Source organism: Diuraphis noxia, unplaced genomic scaffold, assembly GCF_037042655.1.
Source record: "Diuraphis noxia isolate RWA-SAM2 unplaced genomic scaffold, SU_Dnox_SAM2 contig0005, whole genome shotgun sequence".
Taxonomy (NCBI): domain Eukaryota; kingdom Metazoa; phylum Arthropoda; class Insecta; order Hemiptera; family Aphididae; genus Diuraphis; species Diuraphis noxia.
Genome location: NW_028301715.1, coordinates 35,141,002 through 35,167,175, shown reverse-complemented (window position 1 = coordinate 35,167,175; position 26,174 = coordinate 35,141,002). Strand labels below are relative to the sequence as shown.

Sequence of the window (26,174 nt, the reverse complement as noted above, 5' to 3'; positions counted from 1 at the left end):
CGTCCTAAATAAGTTATTTTTAAATTTAAATTAATTGGGTTATGCTCATTTGTCATTTAACTTTCATATGCTTTTGATAACTGCTATAAAATTATATTCATCCGTACTTAATAATATAATTCTATGTGTAGAAAAGCTATTGAGTATTGTCTATTGTATGTATTCAATAATATTTATGATTTTTCTTATTTCAAGCCATATTACTGAGTATAAAAAAATATTTATGTTTCCATCAACTTAACGCAGTTAAAAATTATCATTAACTTGCCCAGCCTTAGTTTTTAATATGCAAGTTGTACTTGTAATATGGCTAAATGGTTAGAATAACTTAAGCTAATATTATTTATATTTTCAGATATAACTTGTACGATATTAATAGTTTCCTTAATAAATTCACATGACATCAATACGTTTTTAACGATAATTATTCTTTTTCATAAATTAATATTCTTTTATTTTTTTTAAATAAAATTTCGATATCAAGAACTACATAAATTATGTGGATATAATATAAATAAATGTCATATTTAAAATTCAAGCCAATCGACGTCTGCAGTTTACTCAAAATTATAATGCAAAATTAATAGCATAAGAACATACTTGAGATTCATTCCACCACATTGTTCGCTCATTGGTTTATTTTTTATTTTTTTATTTATAAAGTTTTCATCAAAAAGTCATCTAAACTTAGGTATAATGTATACAAATTTAGCTATTTATAAAAACGATATTAACATAATATGTAGTAAATAACTAGGTTAACAAATTAGCGATATACGATACATTATTAGATTTAAGATAGTGTTACAAGCAATGAACGATTTACAATTGTATTTTCATTGAAGATAATCTAATTTAGGACGTCATGAGGACGACCACGTTTTAGTTTTCGATTGATGAGGCCGAAATTTAACCGAAATGTTGGGAGCCGTTTGCTTTGCGTAGACGACAGAAGAAACTTGCCAATAGATCCTTTATTTAGTTCTAATTGTTGGTAAATTGAAATCGGTGTCCAGCGCATCGTTTCGAACAAATCACAGGGCATTTGAAATCACACGTTGACTTTGGATTGAAGTACTTGATTTTATTTATGTGAATTGAAGCACATTGACTCCAGACAGGGACAGCGTATAGTAATAGAGAATGAATGATTTGTTTGTATAATAGTAATGAACACTTCCAGCTCAATGATGTTTGCCGATTTATTAATGAGTATAACATTTTTAATCGTTAGCATCCTTGTTGTATTTTGGAAGATATATTATGTGGGTTTCATGTAAGTTGTTTGTCCAAAATTACTCAAAGATATTTTATCTTATGAGACCATGGTATATTTTGTCCGTTGATTTTTAAGGAATTAAAATTAGTGGGTCTACGAAGTGTAAAAATAACTGCTGTCCTTTTGAGAATGATTTTCCATTTTTGTATTTAGTCAAGATGAGTTTGGATGTTTTCTGTTACATTTTCGATTTTAACGAAACTAGAGTAAATGACACTATCATCCGCATATAGGACTATTTCCGTGTTCGTTGTTGTAGGGAAATCTGATATGTAAAGGTTAAAAAGTATTGGAGATATCTTGTGGTACTCCTACGCGCTCATTGGTAATTTTCCATAATGTATTTTCACAACAAATTAAATATTTCACAGTGTGCACTTACATGGATTTCTAAATACAACACAATCCAGCCGTGGCTTAAAATAGGTATAATAAATATTACCATTACCTCTGAGTGCACGTATACGTTGTATGTTTAACGATTTGTAACTTTATAGTAAAGTAGTTTTATACGTAAAGGTTTTCATTTAAATAAAATATGACGATAGGTCCCAATCTAACCTATAAAGCTATTCGTACGTGTTGAATAATAGCAAAACATTTGGATCAATTATTCAGACGGAAAAATAATAATAATTGTTTTTTTTTTTATAAAATATTAGTATTTGGTGTTTGATAATCATTTGTCGATTATTATTATTTTTTTTTCTCTATTTTTTCTATACTTAATTTTATTATCATTTTGTTCATAACAGTAAATTATTTAATCTTTATTAATCAATGATTTAAGAAAAAAATTGAAGATTTATTCACACAAAACTCATTACATGCAACATAATATAATATTTAATTCTCGATTTGGAAAAATAAAGTCAATAACATAAAGCTTCTTAATATTATTAATTATTGTCGCACTCTATATCATATTGGGATTTGGGACTGCAGTTTGCTTAACACATTACTTTTTAGTAACATATTCACTGTGACAATGATTACTGTCCGTCGTAAACCATAGTACGTGAAATATAATATACATCATGGGTATTCTCATAATAGATTATTGTTTTATTAATACTATTATTTGGTTGTTTAAATGTTGAACATAATATATCGTACGTCGATTTAACGTTCGAACAATAGAAAATAAAATATACCTCATCACTGTCACGGTTATATAAGGTCATCCTGCAGAATGCATTTATCGTATTCACACTATATTGTTAGTTTAAATAATAATCTTAATTTCAAGAATCACAATGCATCTTTAATTCAAGAATGCACTTTTAGATGTCAGTACGCAATCGTCGGTCCTACAATCGCCGAAAAAGACAGTAGGAATGATGCATGAAATGCAGTTGCGGCAAAACAATCTTCTGCCATCTCAAAATCAAATATGTATGAGACTGTATTATTCATAACCATAACTTAAGACGTTAACGACTTTGCATATTTATACACGGCCATATAGGTGTAATGTTGATTGAGGGGAAAAGAGGAAATTCCTTTAAAGATTCAACCAATAAATAATATAATATTTCGAATATTATTTATTATTTTATCCATACATCAACGTTTCGTATACTTTTGCTTACAATTTTTCAACTTTGATTGCGTGCGTCGTACGTTACAAATTTATAATTATTTTATTTTTATTTTAATTAACATTTTTTCAGTTGTTCCTTTTTGCACAGTAATTATTTAGTCGGTCAAAACATTTAAATACCAAATTACTAGTCAAGGTAGCATGTAGATAAAAAAATAAGGCTTTTATAAAAAATCTATCATAATAGTTTGAAACAATCATGAAAATGATACATAATTAAAAAATAGAAAACCTTTTGTACATTTTTCAACAAATATGAATAACATAATTCTGTTCAAACAATATAGATATAAGAATTTTTTAAGTCATTTAACGTCAATATTTAAATAATTAATACAGTCGTACATATATTCTTACTCGTACCTTTAGTAATATATTTGTAGAAAAAATTAATAAATCTACAATGCACCAAAAATGCTTGTTTTTTAATTTTACCCAATTTCGATTTGTTTTACAGTACGTAAACCGCTAAATTGTGGATTCTCTTCAATTGTTTATTTTTTACGTTAGTAATTTGTGTTATTCTTACATAGATACACCAATATTATAACTATATGATCATCCAATTTTTCGTATCAATTGCAGTATTTAATTAATAATAAAAGGTTTTTGTTATTTTTTTAAAACACATCGTACGAGCACTAAATACTTACACATCTTTAAAATTTCAAGTAATAGCTAAAAAAATATAATAAATGCTATATATTTTACATTTTAAATCATTATGACAGTTATCGATGGAGTTATTAGTTGTACCACTTGTACCTATATGAATATTGTCATATAGATTCTCGACTTTCAGCTGTGAGGAAATAAGTTAATATCATGACATCTATAATAATTCAGGATTAACCAACGAAATTGAAAATTAGTTATTTAAGTTGACTTATAGTATCGTAGGTTTTTAAATAATATTGAAAAATGTAAATATGTTGATTATTGAAAAACAATATAAATATATCATAATATTTAATTAAACATTTTTGTTAAATTAATTACAAGAGGAAAGAATATTGTTTTAAAGAGTGGTAAAAAAATTGAATAGCTTTTAAAGGCAGCGAATCCATCACAAACCCTATTTAAAAACAATTTTACAAACTATACCAGCGTTAGTGTACAACGCATTTTCCGACAGGCTTTTAAAAAGCATTTAAAATAGATATTTTTACACGGTGTTTTTTTAAAATTATTTTACACTGTCAAATTTCATTACCGTTTCAAAACTCCAATGAAGAAGAAAGAGAATGCAAAAAAACATACACAATGCAAAACAAATACGAAGTTCAGTGAAAAAAATTTAAGAATATTATGAAATAAGTATAAATTGTTCCTTACACACTTATTAAGTTCACGTTCATTGTTCATAAAATATTATATTTCTTGAAGGAAAAAATCTAAACTCTGAACGAAAACAAGAACATCACATTACAACAACGTCAAAAATACTATGATGTGAGATAACGAAATTTTTTTTCTTAATGTAACACGGAATGGAAGATGAGGGTATAATATTATTTATTCAGCGGGTATTACATATATTACTATAATGTTAAACACTAAAACACCTAATATAACACAAGCCAAGATGTTGGCGAAAAGAACAATACTTTTTTTTCAATTGCAAAAATATAATGCTATACATTTCAATCACTCAAAAATGCCAAAAATAGTAAAAAAAATCCAACACTACTGCAGCGTGTGCACACATAAAAAACATAGTTTTATAATATTTATCATGCACATCGCGGTCATATTTTATTCGACATAAACTTAAAACACAAAATATGTGTGGTGCATGGCAACCACCAGATTCTAAATATAATGTAAAATATGTTACCTACATACATATTATTCGTATAAACAACACTTTAAGTTAGTTTAATAATATAAACAATGTAATGAATAATTATTAATGATTAATGTATGTGGTGTTCACTGTCACACGATTAAAATTACAATATCAACAAAGATTAAGATGATGTAAATGTATAATAATAGGTATAAGTAGTATGATTTTCTTTGGTGTAAACAATATTATGTAATTTTAATACAATAAATAATTTATAATCATATTCGATTTCCAATGATGATAAACGTTGCATACAATTTAGATACAAAACATTGTTAAAAGAATGTATAAAACAAACAAATACTCTAAATTCATAATTTTCCATTATTTAATCCCATTCTACCCCTGAACAATTACAATGAAAATATATAAACGTATCACATATTATAACTAGATATCACATATTATAACTAGATGACAGTTCTATTTTCAAACCATTCTTCAACATTAATTTTGATTTGAAGGATATTATTTAATTTTTAGAGGGTATTTGTAATTACATATTATTATGTATAATATAACTCGAGTAATGAAAATGAACAAATTATTTTTTGCAAATGTATGTTTTCAAAAAATACAACACGGGCTCTCTCTCTCTCTCTCTCTCTTTTTTTTTGCTTTCGATACTTCGATCACGTGCTGTATTATTTTTATTATTAACAAATGAATTCGATCATCTTGACTATCATTTAATTTTGTAAATTAATTCTTAACATGTTAACTTTCAAGGGATCATTATAATCAATAATATTTACAAATAAATAATAATCAAAATGTACCACTTGTATTTAATAACAATAAATATGTGATTCGAGTAACCTTAATTAAGTGATATAGTTTTGGCTTACACCATACATTATAGGTACTCAGTTAAATCTAAAACCGGTCGAACCTTAATCAAATTATCATCTTGTACCTATGTATATTATGATGAAATATAAAATAATTTTGAAATTTATATAATAGGCAAGTACAGGTTAAACGGGCACTGGTTGATTTTCGATCTGGAAATATACTTATATTTTATACATACTTATGTATAATATGTATAATATATAATAAACAATCCAATAGTAGTATCACGACATGAAATTCAATGTAAATTATGTATCTGGTACAAAAATTTACCAAACCAATTAATTTTAAATTACTATCGATTAATTCATCAATAGCATAGAAAATATTTACAGACGTTTACGCATATTCATGGCATACCTACATCATTTATTTAAATCTTGAACTAAAATAAAATTGAAGCTATTGTTCATTATATTATGTAGCAATGCGCAATGCGCGTGTAGGACATGTTTTATACAAATCGAAGACATTACCACCACATTTAAATAAAATAAAAAACTATCTAAACATATCATTTCAATACTATTTTAATAAAATTATAAAGTGAACCATACTATAATATGTAAGAATTTGAAATCGAATCTTAAACATCGATGTAGACACACACTTAATATGCAAAGCAGATTGACAAGATGGGTAGGTTACAGATTCCCATGGGCGTAGTGTATAAAGTAAACTATTTGAATCGATCCCTTTACATAAAATGTCTCTAAAGCCCGGGACAAATTTAAAAGCCAGTAAAATTACCTAACCTATTGACTTTCTTTTTGTGCAAATACATATATATATTAATATAATTTAACGTATTATTACCTATATAATTATATTATGTACAATGTAGATACGTCATATACTTATAAAATAAAATAAATTTGTTATAATAAAATAATACTATGAAAAATACTGTAAAAACAATGTTTAATTACAAATATAAATAACATTTTAACTGCAGACAAATTCATTTTAGATTCTTCTTCTGCGTGGTTTTCATTAGATTTTATATGTAGATTTCTTACAGTATCAAGGTCGTATATAGTTAGTTCATAAGCTAGAGGTAAAATATTTAAACATAACTATTAATAATAACTACTAATAATTCTCTTCATTATGTTCCGAACTATGATAAAATCCTGATTTGGGTACCTAGTTATCTCGGGGTACTAAAATTGATCATGCTTTCAGATATAGAATCACTTAACGTAAGTCCTGTAGTGTATTAAAACATAAATTCAATATGGTTTATTAAGTTACCTACCTACCTACCCTTTTAACATGATTTTTCTATTGTATTTTATGATTTTTCTTGAAAAATATCAATTCGAGTTGTCAACAATTTTTAGTTGTAACATACGTTTTTTTTACGATAAAGCACTTAAATTGATTTTGTAATGTTCCAATTTTGTAATATATTGGATACAGCAATGAAGTAGTGTCAAGTGGTGAAAAATCAAACATAATGGAATTGAAACCGAGTATTTTCAAATGTGTAGGTAGGATAATTTTTTACTGACAGCATGGACATTTTTACCATTTATTAATATTAAAAATTGTATAATATTATAATTTAATAAATTAAAATTCATCAATATTTAATTAATATTATTTTAATTTCATGTTATTTCAAAACGTGTTAAAACCAGTAAATATACTAGGTTTATGTCAAAGGGCAAATATTATATTAATCCATATTTAAGAACTGTTGGGTGTGAAATATAGGTAGTCAATAACTATTATTAACCATTAAACGATTAAACAGAAAACATACAAAATATTTAATTAATATAACAACTTAATATAAATGAAGAAAAAGATTTATGATATTATCTGTATGATTTTGTATAAATATGATAAGTTGCAAATAATAATACATTTATTATGAAATGAGATTAAATCAGTGGTACATTAAAAGTTTTGTATTTATATAATAGAAACATTTCATTTTCTTGAAACTATTCAGTTTATAGCCTATTTGCATAATTATTTATTAGGTATCTACATATTTCATGTTGTATAAGGATCCCTTACTTTATCTCTCACAATAATAATGCTGAATAGGTGCATACTATACATTTATAAATATATATATATTATATGTATACTCAATTTAACAAGTATAATATTTAAATTTTTTTTTTTAAGCTTAAGAAGGATTGTGATTTAAAGTTGTAGTTACTTAAAAGATTAAGTAATATACATTAAATCTTCTTTGAAGAGAAATATATATTTATAACTGCAACTAATAAAATCGAAAATTACACAAAGCCCTAAGTAAGTTGAAAAAATGTCTTTTCGTTTGAGTACCTATTCATTTATAATAGTAATAATGTTTCTTTTTCAAGAGTTATTTTAAAAATAATTTTAATACTATAAAATAGAAGTGTTTTTTTTTTTTTACACATGGATTATTTAAGTAATAAAATAATATAATAGTTTATATACTACTCAATATTCACATATTAGGTACATAATGTAAGTAATAAGTATATTTTTTAAAATATACACATAATATTGATGATTAATGATTATATTACAATATCTAAGTTAAGCATTGATCAGTAATTTTTCTATTAAAGTATAGGAAAAATTTCCAAATTATATGTATCATATTATGTACATTTTATGATTTATAACTAGGGCCCGGAAGTTTTATGCATTTGCATGTTTTAAATGAGTGCATCAAAAAGTTGCTGGATGAGCTACAAATTTGAATCACTACCTGATGAGTTCAAAAATGAAATTTTAGTTTGCATATTTTAGCATATTTTGAAGTTTTTTACATAAATATGCATATGTTAAAAAAAAATTGCATTTTATTGCATTTTACCTTTGAAAATTTGTTTTTCATTAATACTTCATAGAAATTTCGGACTTTGAGTATAAAAACCTGTTTAAAATTATACAGGTCGTACTTTAATAATTTAATATTATGTAATTACTAGGGCCCGGAAGTTCATGCGATAATTCATGATAGGCGATAACTCAGTTATACTTTATCTAAATTGAATTAAAACGTTAATTGACAATTGTTATATTCTCGAATATCAAGTATTAATAAAATGGTGTAATTACTGTGGCGATTATCGTGATAGCACCAGTACGATACAAAAACAAGAACGTATAGTGAGAGGCCGAACACAAGGTTTAGTCGTGTGCGATTGTCCTATAGTGTGGTTTTTGTTTTACATAGGTTTTCATTAATTTTAAAATGCCAAAGTCGGAACGAATCGAATTTGTAGTTATGTGGCCGAATTTGGAGAAAATATATTTGCATCCGATGGAGGATAAATTTTTTTGACATTTTGTAAAATGTGCGAAATAAAGGTGAACAGTGAAATAAAATTGTGCTTGTTTTAACCCATATTTTAATCATTTTTTTTTACCGAAAAAGAAAATAACGACGTTTTTTTAAAAAAAAAATGCATAATTAGCGCATATTTGCATGCATATTTTGATAGTTTTTTGTGCATGAACTTCCGGGACCTATTTATAACTGTTTATATTTTATATAATTAACTATATATATCTTATAAGTACCTACATTATAAGAAAATTTCAATTTCAATTTGATTCTATAATATAATAAACTTTTTAAAATAAACCGAAGAAACATAAACATTATAATTTGATTTGATTTGATTATAGAAGAGTACTATGAACTATAAATATATGACAAATGCATATTATTATTAGGCTAACATATAGTTACTTTTATAGTTCTAACACTCAAATTAATGATAATAAATGGTCATCAAACATGCAAAACAATCTGAATGGGCAAATAAAATCAACCTATAATATGCATTATGTTTGTCTATTTTCTAAGAATAGCTACTGAGTATAATTATTATTATAGAAGGAGATAATTGTTAACATTAATTTAAGTTAAGTACTACGATGATTCTTATATTGCAATTAAACTTGGTATACATTTTTACGCCAAGTAATATTACACACATTTACCCTCGGCGACATAGGACGTTGGGTTACAATTTATTTCTACATTATTTACATCAACGAATTTATTATTTAACAAAACCAAGATTAACCCAATAATAATTTTAGTATACTAACATATTATATACATATTTTTTTTTTTTATCGGCCATAACCATGAAATTGGGAAATAAAAAGATAGAAATCAAAAAGTTACATAGGTAATATATAAATATAAATAATATGTTAACCTCGGAACACTAATCCCTAGTTATTCCATTTCAGCTGAAAAATATGAATTTCAGTCGATTTGATTCAAACTTTTTTTAAACGATGTTGAAGGAAGTTTAGTTAGATAGAGTAGGGAAGTACAGTTTCAGTAATGCATTTCTCAAAAATAAATTATTTACGAGACATTACTATTGCCGTGCATATTATATAAGCTATAGAACATGTATAATCTTGGAAATTTTGATTTTGATGCCACTATAGAAATGGGCCTAAATACATTATTTCATTACTCGGCGCTCACAGAAAAAGAAAAACAAAGAGTAACAATTATTTTGAAACAATCTTTTTTTTCATCACCATTATACTTCAAACAATTTTCATTTAATAAATCATATAATTTTATACATGACAAGAAGACAATAAACTTTTTCACTTAATTCGTCAAGAGACACATTTTTATATAATAAAATAAAGTATTACATTTTCCCAAACGAAATGAATTTCAAAAAATAGTAACTATATCTCAAAAGAATAACATTAAAATCAAGTATAAATCAAATTTAAAAATAAGAATAAGTCATATGAATGATAAGTACAGTAAATTAAACGAATATTAACTAAGCATTATACTTATTATCTAGCTGCATTATTATGTCCTACGAATGGTATGAAATCAAACATTTTTAATTTTATAATCATTATAATTAATTTTAAAAAAGTTTGAATTTCGATACTTGAACTAATAGCTATGAAAAAATATTATTAAAATTTCGTTAAAATTTCGTTAAAATTTCGTTAAAATTTCTTACTTTCAATTATTTAAGGTTTTTAAATGTATAGATAAGTATGTCGTATTAAAATAAAAACATAAATGTCGGATTTATTATTTTTATTTTTATATTTTTATAGTTTCTTGCATAAACTATAATAGCTCAACAATCATGTTATTTCAACAACAAGATATAACAACCCATAGGTTGAAATATTACATGCCACACTATTTGAAGAATATAAAAAAGAAACATGTCTTACAATCAAACTTACAATGACGGAATGACGTTCTTACTTCAAACCAAGAATTATCATAAAATTTCCTGAACACATTTCACTCATTTCAGAATCTCTCAGCAGCAACAGATCCTTACTCATAGTCACCATCGAATTCCTCATGAAATAAAATCTTAAAAACAAACTGTATAAATAAAATAATTTTAAAAACAACTGCTATAAATAGGTACACAAATTTAGTTTAATATCATTATAATTAAGTTTTATTTTCAGTGTATTTTTGTAAATAATTATTGTATCCCATTGTGCTAAGTGGGCATTTTTATTAATAAAAATAGAAACAGATATATATATTATATATATTTACAAGATATAAATATTATTAACAAAAAATAAAAATAAAGAAAACAGATCCAGAAAATTACAATACTATATTCTGGGGATAAATAGACTTTATTAATCAAATTCCCGAATAAAAAAAATAAAAAAAAATATCTACTTTTTTAACTATCAAAAAACTTTAAAAAGTTATCAATTTATATACCTATACATTTTGTTGTTTAATAATATATTGTTAAGGGCATTATCGAGAATATAATATTTTATCAAAGTAATAAAATGATGTTATTTACACATTAATCATTATACAACTAGCCATGAAAAAATCTCTCACATTTTAAAATTGTATTATAACTATAACACCATTATCAAACAATTCCACGTCATATAATTATTAAAACTTCGTTTATCTCATTCAAATAGTATATCAGAAAAGTACCAGGTTGAAATAAATGTACAACACTGCAGTCTGTGGAATAAAATTAAAATATTTAACATGTACATTACAACTGCCATAGATTCAAAATACTTTTATTAGATGTTCAATGTTTGTAAGTAGAAAATAATAAATTAAATCAAAATATAAGATATTAATTATATTGTATTATCGTCGCAAAACGAACAATGAATTGATCTTAATATTATTGTTTGGTAAGCAAAATTTAATGTTGTCAATGAGGATAGATACATGACGTGTATTACAACAACTGTTAGCCTCAACTTGAATTTTAAGGAGATAATATAATTTACCTACGTGATTTTTAAGTTTTTTTTTTTTTACCGATTACACGAGTGATGACTGTCTATCGTGGATCTTCGTGAGTTGGTGAAATTCAAATTTTTGGAAAACAAAACTTACCGGGTACCACGGTATATATATGCTACTAAACTGAAGAGGTAGGTACCTAGGTATACAATTCGCACGTAAATATTATTATATTTTATTCTGGCATGCAATTCCATCCGTAAACAATATCGCACTTCCGAATTATCTGTGTGACATTCGATGAGCGGACCCTTCACAATATGCAATATATTATTATAATAATATGATGACCGTGGTCGTTCCCTTGTGATCGACGTTCGTTTTTTATACGCTCAAGTATCGGCGTGGTCGATTGCTTTGCCGTTTTTTTTTTATTTATTTTCAACTCCAATATTATTATAAAGTTGGTTTGTATAGCAGCGTAGTAGTTTATGTATTCGAATGTTACCTCATCCACAGCCCAACTTGCCATACAAACTCATGTATACAAATCATATAATGTTATTAATATCGAGTAATACGGAATATTATGTTAGGAAATTAATTCCACAATTTCTTGAAAATATCACTATAGAAATTTGTAAAATTAGGTAGGAAGGTAACCTAAAAAAGGTTCAAATAATTGACATTGCCAATTAAATCCTACTATAGGATTTTTTTTTTAAGAAAATTACAAACCCTTAGTAAATTCCAAATATTATAGTATTTATTTCATCAATATTCAAATATTCAATTTAATATCGATGCATACCGATTGGTAACTTCGATTAACAGACATTTTATACAGATGGAAAATATTCAAGTGATAGTGCAGAAAATCTATTTCTGTTATGTTAATAATTATACTTAATATTTGAACTTGAAAATATGAAATACACTAATATAACTCGATGGAGAACTTAAAAAAAATATTTCAAGGAATAAATCTAATTAGTTCTAAAAATATATACATATATAATAATATGAAATAACTATTTAGCTAGGTATAGTGTTATTATGTTTTCACAAATACGGTTTTCTGACTTCATAATCAGACTATGTTGCTATTTTAGAATATTCTTGTTACTCTCACTTAATAAAATGGAATTTTTGACATTACCGTACAAGTTTTCAATATTCATTGGGCATTTAGTTCTTACTATCGATAATTATAACAGTTACAATTAAATGAACACTCACACGTTAGTTTGGTTAAAATTTTTTACCTATAAAGTCAATTCCATTTTGATATGAATTATATAAGTAGATTCTACATCAGATAATTTTAAGTAGGCAAATATGATATATTTACAATCGTTAATAAGTTGTTTTATAGTACCCTAAATTCTAAATTGAAGAGAGTTCTAAATTGAACGTCACAGAGCTTATTTTAAGTCCTATGATTATTCTATAATTATTATAAATTTCACAAATCTGTTTTCCATTTTTTACAAATTTCATCAAGTTTTATTTGTAAGTAACACTATAGTTACTTCTAATTTTAAGCTAATTTAAAATGTATTTTCTGATTCAAATTAATATATAATACACATAAATGTGGGTTATTGTGATTTCCTGTGTTAGATTTATTGTGATCGGTAGTATAAAGTAGCCTATCTGATATCCAATATTATTTAATTGTTATTATTTAATTAAAAATATATATAAAGTTTTAATTTATGATATGCAAATGTTACACAAAATATTGATAAACAATTAATTAAAATATTCAAGTGAAAATTAGAAAAAAATCAAAAGCATATATAATATATGTACGTACTGTATTTCATAAGTCATAACTAAGTTTTTCTTTAATTTGTTTGAACCAAACTGTGCATGTATATTGTTTTTATAGGTGGAACTAATAATAATTATTTGTGTCGAAACAAAACTATGAAATTAATTTATAAGTTGTCATAATAAATTGTAAAACTATGTTTCTTCGGTAATTACTTGTTTCGCTCAAAATGTATTTTCTATATTATATACGTATACATTTAATTTACACTGCACGTTGAAATTAATCTTCTGTAATTTAGCAACGATTTTACACGCATCTTATCGTTTACCTACACTGAAAACATTTATAATTTTGCTATTCATAATTATCTATAATTTGTTTCTAAAATTTTCTATTAAATATTTTTACTAAGTTAATATCCATCTCTTAACAATCAATAATAACTAGAAAATAACTAAGTCTTACATGAAACAAAAAAATTAACAGCTTAAATTAATATAGATTATTAGAAACAAGCTTTCCTGAATACTAAAATTGCATTCTTAAGTTAAAATATAATATTGCAAAAGAAAATTTCAGTTTACTATTAAATATGTAACAACAGAATGAAATCTTGTATTCACCTAATTCTTAACTTAACGGATTCGCTTTGGTACTCTACAAAATATGTATAAATAATTCTTAAGAAACAATAATAAATAAATAAATAGTTACCAAGTATATACTTATTTGTATTTATATAAGACTTTCTGTTTACCAATTATTTTAAATGTACACCTAAGTATAACTTTTCAATCTAACCTTTAATAGTTTTATACAAATATATATGTATAATATAATAATTTATTTACATACAATTTATATTTTATATAAAATAATAAATAATGTATGAATGGTTTTTTTTTTTTTTTTTTTTTAACTAGACTTTATGCCTTCAATATTTGTATAACGTTGTCTCTATTCAATATTTAATGCAAAGTTATGATAGCCGCGTTAAGCATGTTGCTGTCCCTGAGAAAATCAAAATATGTCACCTTTAAGAAAATTATAAATTTATATTTTTCAGTTTATGTTGATCCTCAAAAATTATCCACTCCATCAAACACCATAAAATTTGCCACCCTGGGGAAATTGCCTTCCCTTGCTCCCTGTTAAACGTGCTCTGTCTTCACTCAGCTGCATACGCGCTCTGAGTATACGCACCGGCCGGCATTTTTTCGAATTTTATGAATGCCGAGCAAGATATATTTCTGATTATTATTTAATTTCCTATAGATTTAATTTTTGTAAAGTTGGTTTCTATTAAAATGACACTTTTATTTCCGAAGCCAAATTCATTAGTTTCAATATATTTTAGATTTTCATTGTCATTACACCGTCGAAGACCCATTATTTCACGATTGTCCAACCCAAAATAGATTGAACCTACTGTAGTAATCGATTTCGCAATGTTTTTAATTTATAATATAAACAATAGTAGCTGTAGCTTGTAAAGTTAGTATAGATAAAGACACCTACACGCAAGCAATACGTCGTCTGGCTGTAGCTGAATCGCAAATACTATACGTTTTAATGTCCGATGGGCAACGACGTATTCAGGAGTATTTGCAGTTTGCATTATTAAATCATCGTTAAAAAATGCAATAAAGCGGTAAAACAATACACGTATTTAACGTGTAATACAATTATTTTTTTAAAACGCACTTTTTTGTGAGTCAAAAACGTGAATATACAATTTAACATATTTCATCATTAACCCTATCTTAAAACACCACATCTTAAAGATTTACACATTTTACAAATTCTATTATGTTTTTCGTGATACAGTTTTTTCGATATCGTTTCTTGACTGTGATTTAATTCGTTGTTGGAGAGTTAATTTTTAAAATGGCGAAAGTTGATTTTAATATAGACATGTATGTGTATTGTGTAATATTATGAACATTTGAGTTATTGAGTTATATACTGTATCATTTCTTAGTATTATGACAGAGCAGCTGACTGAGTATGATGCAACATTTGAGCGCAACTATAGTATTAAATTAAAACCCAACTGTTGAGTCAAACCAATCATAATCATCAGAACGATGCTAATCGTGTGCAACGACATATTCTTACGATATCGGTGCATTAATATCGCAAGCGCAGTTTATCAAATATTATTATTATCATTATTGTTATTGTACTTTCCCATCGATCATCACGGGGGATCGGATCCGTTTTATTTTCCGTTGTTAATAATCCGACTGCATGTCTATCTCTCTCTCTCTCTCTCACTCTTCCGTTTCTGTTTGCGGTCACCAAGACACGGCAAGTGATTATCGCGGTCTTGATACAGCAAATACGGAGTGATGATCAGGTGCACATCGTCGACGGGCGAGAACAAAAAACAAAAACGGCCGTGAACATTGTCACATAAATATGGACGTCCTGCGACCTGCACAGACACCGGTCATACGTTAACGTAAAGCCGGGCGGAGAGTAACAAACATACAAGCAAACAAATAAACAAACATGACGTCGTCGTCGTTGTTGTTCGCAGCGGTCGGGTCTAGGTGTTTGTGCGTCGTTGTCGCGTCGCTGATGTTGCTGCAGACGTCGTCCGTTGGCCGTGGTAAAGGCGGTGTCCAGTGATCGGCCGCTCCAGACACCGTCAATTGTCTGATACGCGCCCTGGCCCGATCCACACAGATCCCGTCGACCTGGTTCCCTGTTGCGTAACGTTTGTCAAGAACGTCGCTGGTGAATCGGACCCGCAGCCACAGCCGTCGACATCGCCGCCACCGACGCAGACGTCCGCTGAAATCGACGCTACTTCGGCACCCAAGCGGCGGTGAATCAGTTGAATCTTTGACGGCGTTCGTAAAGTCCCACGCCATCAGTGTCTGGGCGCTCGCCCACTTGTTGGAATCGCTCAAGAGCACCCTCGTCGAAGATATCTAAACCTACTAATAGTTTTACAATATTTTGAGTCATGAAGTCATTAGTATAATACAAGCCGAATTCGGACACAACATTCTTCTTGTTTTTTTTTTTTTTTTTTGAAGTTCCCGGCAATGTTTTTCGAGTGCATAATCCGTTCATACATCTGGGATTCAAGAATTTTTATTTTTCAATTTCAATTTTTTGTTTTTAGTTTTTAATTAATATTACTAATATTAATATTATGATATTACCAAATGAAAGCATATTGCAATATAATTTTTAATTATTTAACTTAATTACTTAGTAATTCAAAATATTAGCTCAAGCAATTTTTATTCTGATTATTTATTTGTCGATTGACGATGTACTATATTGACGATTTCGATACTTAAATACAGTATTCATATATATACTGTAGACAATTATCGATTGTGATGCGTCCGGGACTCGAACCACTAACAACTAATAATTGGTCAGTTAAAATTACACTGTGGTAATCGCATTTATTTCATTCCGTTCGTATTTTCGTTTACATTAATTGTTGAAATCATTTTCGGCATATTTTAAGAATATTTTTGTGGTTAAAAATTAATTTCTTGTGGTTTTTCACTATTTTTTTCCCCCGATTTTTGTATAGTTCTTATTCTAGGGCATTTAAATCTGGGTCATAGTCATGAGTTATAATATAATAATGCGGTAAAACGTTTGTATTTACCTATGATTTATTTCCCCCACGTCACCAAACTTTCAAATTATCTTAAGTATAATAATATTAGGTAGATAATTTAAAAAATTTTAAATATAATATTAATCTATTATATTTATAATATCTTTTAAGTTATTAGTATTTAACAAATCACAAAAAAAATTACACGTAGAACGTGAGCACCGCGATTTTTATTTGAATATTTTTTAATTAATAAAATATCTAAATTTGGTATTAAATTTAACTTTAATTAGTTATTATTATTTTTTTGCTAATGAATAAATATTTCAGGGATGGTAAATAAGTGTCATACTTGTCAACCTTGACACGCATGAGATTTTCAACGGCACTCGAAAAGCTTTCATTTGTCCATATACATATATTTATAGATTTTTAAGTAATGGCACGGCTGAAATTTTTTTAAAATTATATCATAAATTGGTACGTTAAAAAAATCCTATTTGTCATCCCCTGGTGCTGACTATACGGGATATACTAATATTATAACCTCCCTCTCACTTATAGGAAAAAAATGCTCTCGTCATTCTATTCGGAAAACATTAGCTACTTTGAATATTCTCACCATTATAATTCATACCTGTATCGACAAAAAACAACAACGATAGGTTATATTACTATTATTTATTTTTATTAGTATAGGAACCCACGGCAACATAGGCCATTGGGTGTGGGGCGCTACGGTAGGGTTTTTTTTGTTTATTTTGTTTTTAGGTTTTTATGTTGGTATTGTTGGTAAGGTCCATATTTATGTATGTGTAGCAGGTATGTATTGCTAAAAATCCCGGGCGGTCACCCATCCGGGAGTTAGCAACTGCGGCCGGTACATAGGTACAGTGAGTTTTCACAAATTGTGTGAACGACCCAGCCTCACCAAGCTACAAACAATATTATTAATACAATCAAGTCACGGCAACTCAAACCTAAAGATGAATATTAAAAATAAATTCGAGTTACGTATTTATACCTCAAGCAATTACTTAAAGGGACAATAACAAAATTTGAGTTTTCGAAGTTTTTTAGTTATCGATATACATTGATATTAATTTCTCGTAAAATTCTGATGATAAAATTAGTAATAAACCGTTTTTGTAGCTGTTTCAGCGCGAGACAAGAAAGACAAATATGCGGGATCGCAGTTTATGGGCGCAATGATGGTGGCCGGAACTCTGTTGCCGATTAAGCTGGCCGCGCTAGCTATTATGAACGGCAAAGCGCTGATGACCAGCATGCTTGAGCTGAATAAGCTGGCTTCAGGCTGTGGCAGCCACAATGGCACAACATACGAGGTGATCAAAGTGCCGTCGTAAGGCGGCCACGACCTGCAAGGCCATTTGCTAAGGGCCACGCCATGACATACGGCCCTCCACCGCCAACGGAATCCCCTCAACGCCCACACCATCTCCGACGGGCTTAATAATAAATTTTAGAGCCTTTATATTATTATTACAGTATGCCTAATATATTTATTGTTTAATAAATTTATAATATATTTATTAATATAATATAAGCGAAAAAAAAAATGGACAAGCGCATCATTTTACTATTGCATTTTTAGTGTTTATTTATTATATTTTTTATTTATTATACAACGACACTGTTATATTATTATGGTTATCTAAATTATAACTTTTATATTATAATTGATTTGCGAGAATTTTTGACACATACCTTTAGAAACAATAGTATTATAAATTAAATATACATTTTTTTGTTGCGAATAAAATTGAAAAAGGCTTGATGTGACCCGATGTCTACATCACTCAGTTTTATTCGCGCTCTGAGTGATATGCACTGGCTGGCGTTGCTAGCTCCGGATAGGCGACCATCAGGGATTTTTAGCAACAAAATTCTTGCCACACATACAATAAAATATGTTCCAAATCAACTGTTTCCCACAACAAACATTTAATAGCTATAGTTGCCGGGCTTAGTACCGATAGAAATCTATATAAAATATAAAACTAAATAGTACATTTGAAAGATGTCAATTGGCGGCACTTAAAATAATATTATGCAAAATAACAAAACAAAATGTTCTAGTCTTATTTCATCACATATTATAATAATTTATACGGGATGATATCGAAAATTAATCTCAATGAAAAACACGGAGATTTCTATTATTTGTAATAAATACAAATAATATGTAAAAATACGTTGTATAAATACATATAATATTATTATTAAATATAATTAACTATTATAAATTTATACGATACGAATTTTTGCTTTTTAGCTTATTCTAAATCCCACAATTATTGTACAGTTAAAGATCCAATAGTTAAAATCTAATTCAAAACCCTATATAGCAGTGTAATTTTTATTTATGTTTTCAACCCCTAACACTGCAATATTTTTAACAAAATGAAAATAGCAAAAGCCGTTCAATATGCACAAATGATAACTATAATTATTATTATAGAACGCACTCAGAAATGGTCATTTACCACTACCACGACTTTCGTAGCCTGTGGCACGTACGTATGTCTAAACAGTACAGTTGTATTTAGCAGGTATTCAATAATGATCGAAACAATCATAAAACATTAATATAATTTTAAAGGTGTTTGATTTACTCAGAATAGTAAAGTTATACCAAGCATTAAATAATAATTGTATTTGATTAATGCTCACAATATAATATATTATAATATTTAAAACATTTACGTAATTAAATGAATTAACTAGAGATTTGTTACTCATGAAGTCATGGCGTAGGCATACGAACTTGCACCTAATAGATTTTCTAAATTAATAATAAACAGATAGATTACTGACAGTTATATATTTTTATTATTATTATTTTATATTTTCAAATCAATAAAGCTATACTGTGTGTTTCTCTTTAAATAAATACTTTAAGATACTATTTTTATATGAAATATTTAATATATTAAAAATATTACTATAATGTGCGTTTTAATTTTCTTTTTTTTTTGAAAATAACTAATAACTAATAAGTAATTACAACTAATAACGAATGCAGTGTTTGTAACCGAGACAGATATTATTATCATGTTCATTTAACCGGAATTTATGGAGCAATCTGATATAATATGAAATTGTTGAAACGATGTTTTTATAATCTGATTTCATGTTATTATTATTCGTGTAAATAACGTGTACCTAATATCAGGCAGTGGCAAAATTTGTAAATTACCTATATAATTCCGTGTCGGAATACGTTTTCTTTTTTTTAAAGTTAATTCTATCATAAAATTAATTTTTGATCATTTCGTCGTATTTTTTAGTAGATGATTAAAATTCACCTATATAGGTACGCACCACCGTATATTTTTCTTTCGATGGTAATGAGAAAAAAAAAACAATCTATTGTCATCATTTTTGATCGTGACTAGAAAACGAAAAGATTTATCATGAAAACAATTAACAATTGCCACGGCACGAATATAAAATAAACAAATTGTAATCGCCTACCTAAATCAGCAATTAATCAAGCAGATTAATATACAATTTAATCGATATTTGTTGTATATAAATCGAACACTACACAATACGAACAGCGGACGGCGACACTGTGACGTCACGAGAACAATACTAATAATAATAATATATTTATATACATGTATAAAATGTAATATAAATCCTTTTTTTTTATATATATATATTATATAATAGTATTTTATTAATTGCTATAGATATGATGCGCACATTGGTGGGAGCTCATCGATGGAAATAGACAATTATTGTGTAGCGCGAAGATATCCGAAGATCCGATGTCGATAGTATTTATAGTATCGAAGTCGTTTCAAACAATCCACCAGCTTTGTCTAGACACCGATACGTAATTACGAATTATGAATTTGTGGTTACGAAATCCAAGAAACCACGAAAAACAGATCGAACACACAACCAAATAAAATACACAATATATGATATATATTTAATACAATATAACTATACTTTAATGAGCATGCAATTTATACGGTGTGACCTAAACCGGAGTATATTACGTGTATATTATTCTATTGTCGGTAAATGCACCTACCTATATTAATAGTATTGTAACTCAGCCGAAAGTCTTCCGGAACAAATTATAAAAATAATATTACGTTGTTGTGCAAAACATGCGAACGTTGGCGGTCACAACGTGGACACCGGACGCACTCGAACACAACACACGCGCGGCGTTCACTGGTCGTTGGCGACGGTGGCAGTGACAATACGTGTCGAGCAACTGGTCGGTTTTTCGGCGCCGTCGGCCGCAATCCCTCCGAGCAGCGCCGCGCCGCCGGAGAGGCCACCGACACGACGGCGCGGCGTGGGCGTGACGCTTGCGCTTGGTACACATACAAACACACGCACACATAGGTATAATATTTTATATATATGTACATTTTTTTTTTTTTTTTTTAGTTTTTGTTTGCCCCTCACCCTCCACACCCTCACCCACACACACCCAACACTAACCACGCTCACCCACCTCGACGCCGTATTCTTTTGTCAACCGCCGCCGCGCCGACTCCTGCACACCTGCACCACCTATAATACCCGCCACCGCTGCTGCAGGTATAAGAATATATCCATTTTGTCTCGTCGGTTAACTGGGTGTTTTCATTTTGCATATTTTTGCCATTTTGTTTGCTCCGATGAGTTTTGTCCTCAACAGCTACCCCCCTCCCAAACCATGACATAACACCACGCGAGAGAAGATGGATTTCGTCTTCGTCGTTTTCGTCCTCGTCATCGGTCCGGTGTGAGTCATCGCCACCTTTGCAGCGTAGTGCAAGGCCAGAACTGCCGACGACGTAAACGTCACACAGCGCGTCGTAAACACCGCTAATCGGCTTTACAACGACACATTATAACACCATGCAACCCCTCCCCTCACACATCACCAACACACACAAACAGGTACCCTGTGCACATGCACGAAGTGTATGGTGAATAATAACAATAATACTTTTATTCGTTTTCCCATCATAGAAAGGATTCCGGAAAGCCTCGATAAGTTCAATTTATATAACGAATCGTGAAATCGTATACAGAACGCTCCATCTCGTCCTTGTCTTTTTTGTTTTATCATCTTTATCCCTCAGATCATCGCATCCGGTTTTCTTCAAAAACTTCGAAAACAAAAATGTACAACTATAAATGAATTATTGCCTTTTTTCGGTACTGTTTTATTATATTCGGATGGAATAAACAGCAGAAAGCCGATATCATATAATATACAGGGTTGATTTTTTTAAGTGGGTACACTAATTATCTCTAAAAGTATTTACTTTTTTCAAAATATTTTTTTACATCGTTTTAAGTTGTTAAAAACGTTAACGTTTTTATTAAAAAAATATTTTTTTATATGCATTTAAAGTTTAGATTGGCAGAGTGTAGTGGTACAGGGTTACCCCACAAAATGTTTGTCCACTACTCCGCTTGTCTAATCTTTAAATACATAATATAACTCATAAACTACTCGTCCTAAATTCGATTTTTATGAATTAAAATACTTAGAAAAATATTCTGCTTTGGAATATGAAATTAAAACTCTATGTTGTCATTCAAAAAAGTAAAAAACTTAAGAAATGATAAGGATAAAAAATATTTTTTTAATAGAAACGTCGGTTTCTTAACAACTTGAAACGATGTAAAAAAATATATACTTTTTGAGATAATTAGTGTGCCCACTTAAAAGAATCACCCTGTATATATTTTTTTAAGTATTCGTTTTACTGTGATTCACAATTCACAAGTTTCTGTAATATAATATGCTTTGTACTTTTTTCTCAATCCACAATTATTTTATTTAACGACTTAAAGTTTTTAGAATAAGTTTCAAGGTTTTTGTAATTCATAGTTTCTGACACTAAATGCTAATAAATAAAATATAGAAATAACATCGATTAAAATGTATGTATAGATGACTATAACTAATGGTATTGTTTATATTATTTATATTTCGCATCATAAAACCTCTAACGTCTTGCAGTTTTCACAATAATTTCAATAAATTCGATAGTGTTGCTCATTTTCCCGCATGATTATCATAACGTCCGTAACAAGCGTTTAAAACGACAATGATGGCAATCCACTGCGTTAAAAAATAATTCCGCGATGCCATAATATTATTACTATTGTGATTTGAATAAACAAAGTCTCGTGGAATGAACCGCTGGCGTAAGGTTTTTTCTTCTTGGCTTATATGTAAAAAAAAATCAGCTTATATACAACTTCTATGTCGTATTGTGTGAAGGCTGATTAAAAAAATATTAATTTTTAGTGAAAAAGAAAATACGGTACCTAGTAAAAAATAAATACTTTTCAATATCTAATAATGGCAGGTTATTTATTCTCTATACACTTTCATTAATCATTATAGTGTCTTAAAAACGAATTCAATTTTGTTTTAATCTCAACATTTGAAATATTATTATACATAATATACCATATATTATGACGTACTGAACACCTACTGCTGTATATTTCCTAAAATTATAAAGAAAATGTGTTAAATTTAAACTATAATAAATTAATAGCTATATAATTTAACTTTTGATATGCATAATGTTATTTAGCCTTCATACAGACTATGAATTTTAATAAAATAATAACAATTTAAACGTAGTTACCCAATAATTAATACATAAATGTTTGAATAATGTCATAAAATTAAATTTAAAAATAATAATTTTATAACCTTCTATCTAAAACTTTCAGTTTTTTAGTTAATATATAAGTTATACATTATATTATATTATTATTTGCTGTGAAATTTTAAAATTCTTAATGATTTATAATTATTCAAAAGTTGTGTTTAAACTGTATTATCAAAATAATACGTCATACTTTAATCATGCATAAATAAAAAATAATACTTTAACTGTATTAGCTAATAATTAATCTAAAGTATTATTATATGAATTTAAACACTTCTCCAATAAATACCAGTAGTTTATCGGCTCTAATGACGTAACCGAAATAATATAATAATAAAAGACTAACGGAAATATATTGTATATATATATATATTTTTTTTTTATTGTACCATATTGTATATTATAGGACCTATTCTGTCCTATAATATATGTGTATATATATGAATATATTATGTAATGACCAATTATAATTTAATAATTACCAATTTTGGATTTTTATATAAGTTTAGGTGATATGTGATAATTCTAATGTTAAAATTTCAATATAGAAAAAAAATGTATATAATATGACAATAGTACAGCCTTTAATCATTTAGTCCAAGAAATGAAAATATTTTATTATAGTACTGAAATAAAAAGTCACTAACTCCTAGTATCGTCATGACCAAGAGTTAATTTGATGTTACTGTCGATAAGTCATTGCCTCATTGGAGTCACTGGACCAAACTTTCTATTCAATTTGGTGAATTACATGACATAGGAAATTAATAAATAGAAGATATTCTAATACCACATGGACATAAATATATTTTCCATAACTTTTCTACTTTGAAGTCCCTAAAATATTTTAAACATTTAATGAGAGATGTCGATGGTATTTTTGACCAACATATTAGAAATTCTAATTCTAATGCAAATTAGCTTATTTAAATACAAAATTATAATTTATAATATAATATACATATTTTTATACTCTAAGCATTTGATGACTCCATAGTCCAACTTCCTCACTATCAGTAAATAAATAATACACCATATGCATCAAGGAATGAAATAATATCGTCTCAGTTTTCTGTCGTTAAATTGCTTATATGCTAATTACTTTTATATGATTGTGGCATTAGCATAACATTGTATTTTGAAATCATCAATCGAGAGTAAAACTTATATATTAATTTATTTCTATATAATATTATCCTATAACCAAAACCAATAGATATAATATATACAATTATTATAAATAATATTATCACTGTTTATAAGTATGTAAATCGATGATAATAAAAGGTACAAATCACCAACTAAAATTTTATTGCACTCGTTGATGGTTCAAGATACTTCTCGGAAACCGATTTTTCGATTCTCAATTATTTTTTTTTATTTCCATATTATAATAACATTATTGGTATGTATTTTATTCGTGTCACTTTATATTGTTTGGGTACAATAGTTTCTGTGTTTCATGATGAAATACGGTCGAATACAGTTGTTATCGTGCTGATACTTTTTGATCATGAGGGTGCTCAGCCTTTTAGATTCTGAACACTGTGATGAATGTATTAATTTTACAATGATGTGTGTGTGTGTGTGTGTGTGTTTTTTTTTGTGTCTGTGTACAGCATAACTAGTCGAAATAATAATATAATTATAATCTATAATATATCCTAGACAGATAAACCGTCTCTGTCAGAATCGTTTTTCGTATACATTATACAATGATACCTATCATCGCATTCAAATTTAAGCTACCCTAGTCAGAGGTGTACCCCACCCCCTAATGTACAGCAGAGCGACATCCACTTACCCGCTTTTTTTATTTTGATGTTATGTAGCCAAACGTTTTGTTATTTTCATTTGGATAATTAAATACGACATATTATATTTGTGTTATTAAATTTGCACTAAATATTTTTGACGGTATATCGTTATATATTTATTTTAATTTAACCACGGATTGAAACTGTATTAAAATTAACCTGTACTTACAGTTATCATAGAAATAACAATAACCATTATTTAAATCTACAATCCAAAGGATCCGTGAGCTTAAGATAATTTTTTATTGAATTTGTATTGTTATTTTATTTACGTTCCGAGTAAAACCATTTAACATTTGTATAGTATTAGCTCATTTTTTGATTATGTTGTATGGATTTGTTATAAATGTTCAATATTATTTAAACATAATATTATAATACCGTTACACATGAACTGGAACTTTATTTTTACCATATTTATCATTTTTTTTTTTTTTTTAGTGACTGCATTTAGTTGTTTATTTTACGCCAATTTGGTTCACGATTTATTAGTATGTGATAT

General features: G+C 27.8%; 1 protein-coding gene and 1 pseudogene across 2 annotated transcripts in view; one reads left to right on the top strand and one right to left on the bottom strand.

The window, feature by feature from the left end:
- Positions 1-21,444, bottom strand: part of LOC107166716 (cell adhesion molecule 2-like) — a 132,563-nt gene extending 111,119 nt beyond the window's left edge. Inside the window, exon 1 of one of the 2 annotated variants that reach the window (XM_089229213.1) lies at positions 21,248-21,444. The gene's annotated coding sequence lies outside the window, so the exon portion shown is untranslated. The remainder of the gene's footprint in view (positions 1-21,247) is intronic. The other variant, XM_089229212.1, reaches the window with a different exon arrangement.
- Positions 16,101-18,817, top strand: LOC107166708 (uncharacterized; annotated as a pseudogene).
- Positions 21,445-26,174: the final 4,730 nt, after the last annotated feature.